The 8,613-nt window shown below is 38.6% G+C and overlaps 1 pseudogene; it reads left to right on the forward strand.

Moving 5' to 3' along the window:
- The first annotated feature begins 354 nt into the window (after positions 1-354).
- On the forward strand, positions 355-3,164 carry LOC115684816 (beta-glucosidase 17-like; annotated as a pseudogene).
- Positions 3,165-8,613: the final 5,449 nt, after the last annotated feature.

Consider the following 8,613-nt stretch of genomic DNA (forward strand, 5'->3'; position numbering starts at 1 on the left):
CAAGAGCATATATCGAAGTCCAAGAAACGAAATAATTTAGTACGCGGCTATCTCTCGTAATTAAAATATAACAACGAAACATTGATAAAGAAACAAGATTATACAATAACTTTCTTGGTTTTGTGAGTTTGATAATAAGCTACGTTCTCGATGCGAAGATTATTACCCGCATGATAGTCCATGCAAGTAGACAAGAAACAACCGACATCGCAATGCTCTAGTGTCGCAGACGTAGGGGGCCCTGTTAAGCAACGATTGATGCAGTCCGCACTGCATTGCAATGAATCGGGGTCAAAGACACAGAAAAATGCACACTTCAACGCACATTTCCAAGATATGCGTGCGTCGGCTACGATGGAAGACGACAGTATCAGAACCGCCATGAACATCATCGACCCCATTCTCTTGGATGCTGTGACCTCCATGGCCATATACACCCCACCTGTTCTTAACCTCTCTCTCACGTAATGAGTTTTGAGCTAGTGTAGTGAGGTGTTGAAATGAGTAGCACCTTTATATACTGAGATATTCATTCAAGTTGCTGAATGAGTTGATGAGTAAAGAGGTAAGAAAAGGAAATTATCTTTTCCATTTAATGATAATATGCTTGACCTTGACCTTATCCTTTAGTCGATTTGGAAATTTAGCTGAGAATTTCTTTTTTCTTACCAAATTTCAGGTCCAGTAAAGAAGGTGATATTAGTTGCCACCTATTGCGAGATTTTCTTCTAAATGTGGGTACTTGTCAAATTTGATCTCGTCAGCAACGAAACTGTACAGGGACAAGTATCAGGTATATATACACCTATCTCGGTGATTTCCCCTTCTTTTGGCAAACTATTGAGTTGAATATGCATGGTAATTGCCTCGTATATTATGCACAATCAGGCCGCTCAAAATGGGAAAATAGGCATGGTAATTGCAAGTTTCTGGATGACCCCAAGGCATTCGACGAACATCAGTAGGAAGGCAGCCTCTAGAGCTCTTGACTTTCAGTTTGGATGGTAAGTATTTAATTTATCAGAAGGTACGTACAATTTTATTCCCCCTAGTACTCATAGATTGCGTTTGGTCATCTGGATTTTCTAGCTATGATAGGACTGAATAAGATATGATATGAAATCCAAAAAATTTGCTATATCATCTACATTGTTTGGTAAATTGTGAAAATAAAACCGGATGTTTTCAATATTATCATGTCCACTATTTGCTATGAACGACATATCGTTGGAAAATAACCTACAAATTGCACAAATGGAGATGGTAAGAATCTCTTACGACACTCTTGTCTACGTCATTTAATTGCTTATTTTATTTATTATTTTTCCCTATCTTTTTTTTATTTCTTTTCTTTTTTATCTTCTTTCCCCTTTCCATCATTCTCTAATAAAATTTTATTGAATATTAAACTATACTAATATACCTAAAACATGTAATAAATATAAATAGTAAATATTTATTTTTATATATGGAATTTATATCATAAGATAGAAAGAATTTTGAATATATAAATAAATAAAAAGGAAATTGTTGTTATTTTTTATTTTGAATTTTTTATATAAGAATTCAAATATTATTTATATTCAAATATTATTTAAATTTTATTAATTTAACAAGTTTGTTATTCAAGAAAAGTAACATTCATATTATGGATATTAGAAATCCTATCTACCTTTATCCTACCTCCTTCATTGAATAATTTTATCGAGGCTATATTCTTCCTATATCCGACTTTATCCTATCTTGGGTAGGTACCAAACACAGGATAGAATATCCTGTCTTGAATTTTATCCTGACTACTAAACATAGTATGGTTCCAAATATGCATTTTCACATAATAGCAATTTTACCTCGACGAAAGAGTCATTTTTGCCCTTCCTCAGAAATTTTATGTCACATGAGTAAGTGCATTGTGTGCCGATGACGTAAGGTTTGCTCATCCTATTACCTATGGTGACTACCAAAAATCGATGAGGAGATATGCTGGTGAACGATTACCCAAAATCACAGAAGCACAGTCAGAGGCGCTAAAAGGTTCTCATGACTACATGGGGGTAAATTACTACACAGCAAGATACGTAGATGAATTCGCAACCCCTTTCACCACTCTCAATCTTAAGTTACACCACCGATTGTCATTGTAATTTGACCGGTAAGCATGCACTACCACTGCCCAATCAATTCATCCAATAATACCTCGGAAAAGTTATTTACTCCCATGCGTTCTTCTTCATTGATTGCCTAATTAACTTTGTTTGTTATCTGTGTTGCTACCAGCTGAGAAAGATGGCATTCCGATTGGCCAACCGGTAATGTGTCTACCACAAGCACCTTAAAGAATCTATACAATGTTCATGCGTTAATCGCATGCTAAGAATAATGCTGATATAGAAATTAACTAAACAAAATTGCAGACTGCTGCCGAGTGGCCGTACATATACCCAAAGGGTATCAGAGAGTTGATGCTCTACGTGAAGAAAAACTATGAGGATCCGACCATTTATGTGACCGAGAATGGTAATACATGTATCAATGTCAGTGACAGTAACTTTGCTTGGGTTGAGGGGTCTCCTTGTAATTTTTCTTTAACCCCTGTTTTGTGCAACCACAGGAATGGCAGATGCAAATAACAAATCGTTGTCGCCTGAAGATGCACTGATAGATAGATTGAGAATAAGTTACTTTTTGCAGCATCTCTCAAATCTCTCCAAGGCTATCGAGTAAGTAGTTCGATATCAATAATGGGTATGGATCGGTGGTAACAATGATGATATTTTGATAAAAAGCAATATATACACGAATTCATCATTGACAGGGAAGGAGTGAATGTGAAAGGTTACTTTGTGCGGAGTTTCCTAGACGACTTCGAGTGGGCGGAGGGTTATACAACCCGATACGGCCTCACATTCGTGGATTACGGGAATGGATTGAAGCGATACCTGAAGCAATCGGCGTACTGGTTCAAAAGTCCTACGAAAGGATAATGCGACTGTCAACTTCTCCTTGCAGAGCGATGCCTAGCATATTTACTTCTTGCATGATTGTTGTCTTCATCGATATAAATGAGTAGAGAGAGTATGTATGAGCATTCGGATTGTTTTTAAAAGTGAAACAGATTGAATTTCTATCTACCTTGAGGATAAAGGGGCTGCGTCCCTGCAACACTTCTTGATCCAAACTGATCGAAGGATCAGGCATGAAGAGTCCGGTGGTGTTGGTTTGCAATTTCGAGGCACCGCAAATGTTTGCATTTCTTTCTTCCAACGTATAAGATTTTATATGATTTTTCCCCTTTTTTTTACTTTTTTTTTTATCCTTTTCTGAATTTAACTCAAGAAAAACTTATTTTTGTAATTTTGTTAACTTCTCTTTTATGCAAATAATTGTACTTTTGTTCTTTATATTTCCAAATCAATTTGTCAATGTATCTTCTCTGAGTTTATTGGACTTTTCTTTGATTTTTATTTGTTGACAATCCTTTGAAAATATTAGCAATTTCAATAAAATTTAGAATAAATTATTGGAGTACCATTATCTTATTGGCAAATGATACAATTAATACCTTTTTAATCAAACTTTTGTTAGTACGACGCATTTAGAAGCGGTCGTTGTTCATATTTTTCGTTCGCCATAGCCCCGTTGACATCAATTATGTTTCATATATAGTTTTTTCCAAAGGCACGACCATAAATATACTTCTGCTTTTGCAAAAATTAGGTTTTCTTTATCAAATTGGTTTGGGTCTTATCAAATTAGTTCATTCTGTCAAACTAAGGTAAAAAAAAAAATTAATCCGATAAACACATTATTGTTTCCTGATTGAATTCTTCATAAACTATTAATTTCCTTATGATGCAAAAAAAACTTTCAATTTACTTTTCCACATTAGTTCGTTTTTTAATGTATTCGTAGGAAATTCTATTTATGTGAGTATACCTATATACATTTAACTTTATTCATAAACATTTACCTTTCATAATTTAATCTTAAAAGTCGATCTATACATAAAACATTTTACTTTGTTATTGCCTAATAACAATATGAAAATAAATAGTTAATGCTGTTATGAAATGTCTACGGTTAAATTTTGTTTTTTTTGTAATAGCCAAAGTTAAAATGAGGCACCGATTCACCATCTAGATAAGAACAGAATAAAAAAAACTACATGTGATGGTCCTAACAATTATGGTATATATATATAACAATATTCTCAACAAAATTATTCTTCTCTTGGGTGTGTTTGTTTTGTGAAAAATAAATGATTTTGAAAACATTTTCCTAACAATGATCACTTATATCACTTATAAAAATGAATAAAAAAATATTTTAATCGTCCACAAAAATATTTAGAAATAAATTATTATCGATAATGAAAAAACTATTTTATTTACTAATTATTTCAAACGATACAAATGATTATTTTTAGGAAAATATTTTCTAAATCATTAACTTTTCGTGAAACAAACGGAATCTTAAATAAATATTATGATGTGGAAATAATCTATTGGCTGAAAAGTATTTTACATGGGGGAAAAAACGGGAAAATTTCAATTAAGGATCTAAAGTGGGTCTCTTTTCTCAAAAAGGGACCTCAAGTGGACAATGTCTCAATTAAGGACCCAAAGTGCTCAAACCAGTCTCAAATAAGGACCCCAGCTCGCGGGGCGACCAAATGTTCGCCAGCCGGCGAGCGTGAGACATTTTCGGCTCCGGAATAGGGGCAATTTTGTCCTTTTCTTTTCCTTTTTTTTTTCTTTTTCCTTTCTTCTTTTTCTCTCTTCCCTCTTGTGGCCATCGCTGGCAATGTCTGCCGGCCTCAAGCGAGGCCGAGGGCGGCGAAGGCGACCCTCGCCCGTCGCCGGCGAGGCCGAGGGCGGCCCTTGCCGCAACCCTCGCCAGCCCAGGCGAGGTGCCTCGCCCGACGCCGGCAAGGGCAACCCTCGCTTGGGCTGGCAAGGCCAAGGGTGACCCTCGCCGGATCTGAGTGGGCAAGGGTTGTGGCGAGGGCTGCCTTGGGCCTCACCGGCGTCAGGCGAGGGTCGTCCGACGCTGGCGAAGGCAGCCCTCGCCTGAGGCCAGTGGACGTCGCCGGCGATGGCCACAAGGAAGAGAGAAAAAGAAAAAAGGAAAAAGAAAAAAAGAAAGGAAAAGAAAAGAAAAGTTATCATCTTCCCATATTTTTCTCCACACTCCTCTTTCTCAAGTAAGCTAAGTTATGCGTGCTTTGTTTGGTTTAAGTAGCCCTCTGTGATTTCTCTCTGCATATAAAGGCATTTGTACCTTCAAATCTAATGGGTCTTTCTTTACATGCTTAATTTTTCACATTTAGAGGTTGGTTGTTTGAGATTTGCGACATTTCTTAGCGTAATCTCTTGGTTTTATTTGCTCAGTGAATACAAAATCCTTTTGGTTTATTTAGCTTTTTAACAGCAATTACTAAGCTGTAATTCAGTAGGGAAATCAAATCTCTCTTTGATAATTACTTGTTGTGTCTCGAGTCAGAGCATATCCGCTGGCAAGTGCACGTAAATTGAATGTTGTCATGTTTGTTGTAAGGTTAGCCACAGGCAGCGAGACAACGCCTTGAACTAGCTAGTAGGATTTAAATTGGCAGTCTCAAGTCTTGACCAGTGAATTTGAGCTTAAATTTGCAATCGTTAGAGACATTAGACATTGTGTTGAATTTGGTGCAGTGATTAAGTAGAGTGCATATACGTTTGATAATGAAGGCACGTTGGGTCTTAAGCACGTTTTCTCAAGGAAAACTGACATGCCAAGTTCATATTGCTTAACAACAAGATATATATTAAAGCATGTTGCCTTTTCTTTGCAGGGAAAATCGAGGAGTCTCTTGGCTTTAGTCTCTTGCATACAAAAAGATGGAACATCGTAAAGGGGGGAAGGACAACTACAGTTGATATTGAAATAGTAGATGATTTTGAGGATGAAATTTGGAGTGGAGCAGAGGGTGCTAACCAGGGTGAAGTTGATGTTGAAGTTGAGCCTGAAGTTGAATTAAGCAATGAAGTCACGTGAGTGTCAGTCACACCACGTAGGCGGCTAGCATCCCCATCAGAGATGAATACTAGTTAGTATGATTGAAATGTTTAGAATTGGCCGCCGTACAATAGGTTTATAACTTTTTTGACAATTATCCCATGATATGAATACCCCAGAACCTCATTATATGATGACCACACATGCTTGCGTTCTCAAGTTGCTCATAGTGAACCTTAAGGAAGAGGTACGCCCAAGAGAGCAAATATTGATAATGGTTACCTCATCTTGCAAACTTCTATTATTGAAGGAAAAGAATGAGTGACATTTTTGACTTGTTAAAGCCAAAGTCGGCCTTTTGGCAGTAATAAGCAGGGGTAGATAGATAAGTTGGGATCAAATGGTGAAGTTGTGGAGCAAGGTACACCGGCGTTTAACAAACAATTATTTGATGGGGTGCCACTGTCAGATGATCACTATCACAAGGGTCGAAAAAGGGGAGGGAGGACACCCACGTAAACAGAAGAGAGGCGGGTGAAGCAAACAAGAGAGGAGAGGGCAATAATAAGTGAGGTTTGTATTTCAAGGTTCAACTCGACACCCTCGAGAAACCATCTCATGTGGAGTGCCACAATAATGCGGAAAGAGAGAGAGAGAGAGATGCCCCAGCTTTCATGGACACAAAATTATACCATGTGGGTGTTCTTCAAGGGATTGCACATGGGAGGAGACAATGGTCACATGTAAGAAACAGAGGCCTTTTCTATCCCTTTGCTCCCTCCTTCTGAAACAATCTCTGTGTCGCTCTTATCTCATCGCTTCCTCTCCCACCATCTTCCTTCCCTTCTTTATAAAAAGCAAAAACCGCAGCAAGTGAATACACAACAATCAATGACAACTGAAGATATATGCGCTCTCTACACATGCAAGATAAATAGCATGAAGCACATTCACGTGATTAGGGTCGAGGCCAATTGGTGCATGGACAACAATAGGCTTCTGAAGAGCTGGTAGACCTACTAATAATACACCGAGTGAAACTACCAAAGTTGGGAATTCCCATCCAGCCCCAACAGTACCATGATCATATGGCAATGATCACACTTATAATTGAAGTTGTTAAGGGAAGCATCCTGGATTTGGAGATCCTCCGCATCATACATATTCTCAATTATTCTGCATCTTTTTGTACAAAACATAGATATAATCATGCCGTCTCAGTTTGGAAACAACATTTGCGTTACATGTTATTCACCGTTACAGAGGAATCATAGGACCGCAATTGTTATTGTATAATGATAACTTACATGTCACATTGCATGATGTATGTGCCCTTTTTGACTTACGTGATAATCGCTAGTGTCAGAGGAGAGAGAGAAGGCAATGCTGCATTTTCGTCACGCTTGTTCATCTTCAAGTACCTCGGTAAGGAATTCACTTAGAAATCTACTGTGTTAATTAATTATCGAGGGTTTTTCGACAAAAAAGATTCTGGTGAAGCCCATGTTTGCGTAAAAGCAGATGATGACGGGGCACTGCTTAGAAGGAGATCATGCTCCAAGAGTATAATATAAATCATAAACCGTGCCAGATTTGCATTGACAAAGCCGACGAACCATAACAAATGTCGAACTCGATGAAGTAGTGGGAACGTTAGAGGGATTGGGGAGCGATACTGGATATCCTGTTGACCTGGAGATTATGCTCCTAACCATGCAGTTATTTTAATAAGTTATGGTCGACCCCATGATGAAGATTGAATCAGAAATACGAACACGTGGTTGGGAAGCACTTGACTTTTCCATCAGCGGGGGACATCGTGCGTCACCATCTCTCCTCCCCCCCCAATTCTAACGACGCGGTCACAGTTATATAGAATTACCAACGCTCCTGGGGAAGGAGATTATGGAGAGGGATACTAACCATGTGGCGCTCTCCTTAGAAAGAAAGAGTGCAAAAGGACGGCGTGGCAGGGAATGCCAGCTGGGGAGGGCTGTGGTCGGGGCCCCAAGAAAAGCTTAGAAAAGGAAACTCGACCCCTCCTTTTCTTTCTTTTGTTTTTGTCGATGTTTTAATGTCGGCAATTCTCGGTGGAATGGCGGCTCTCTCTCTCTCTCTCTCTCTCTCTCTCTCTCTCTCTCTCTCGTATTATGGAACTATTATTGTTGTTGTTGGTGTTCTAAAATATGAAAAGAAAAGATAAAAGGGGGGGAGGACAGCAGAGGTGGAGTTGGCCATACACAAGACGACATGCTTCATCCTCGAGAAGTAAGATAGCCCCCAACCCCAACCCCAACCCTGAACCCACCCATGTTCCCAGTTTCCCAACCCCATCATCGACCAATCCCTTTTTTTAAATTCCCATTCCCCCGGTTTCAGTACATCGACGACACGCTGCAATGGAGGAGGAGGAGGGTTGGTGTTATGGCTAAAGGCACCGTTTGCAATGTTTAATTGTACCAAGTCAAAGAGGGCAGCACTCCCACTGCTTATTTTAATTTCTCCCCCAAATTGTTCTTTGTTTTATTATTGTTTTTATTTTGGTAGAGGGGGGGTTGGGTTAGGAATGGATGAGGATAAGGGACATATTTTTTTAAATGCCTGCCCTTTCCCTAC

This window comes from Syzygium oleosum, unplaced genomic scaffold (genome assembly GCF_021117445.2).
Source record: "Syzygium oleosum isolate NSW1041296 unplaced genomic scaffold, Sole_v2.1 Sole_v2.02, whole genome shotgun sequence".
NCBI classification, from domain to species: Eukaryota; Viridiplantae; Streptophyta; class Magnoliopsida; order Myrtales; family Myrtaceae; genus Syzygium; species Syzygium oleosum.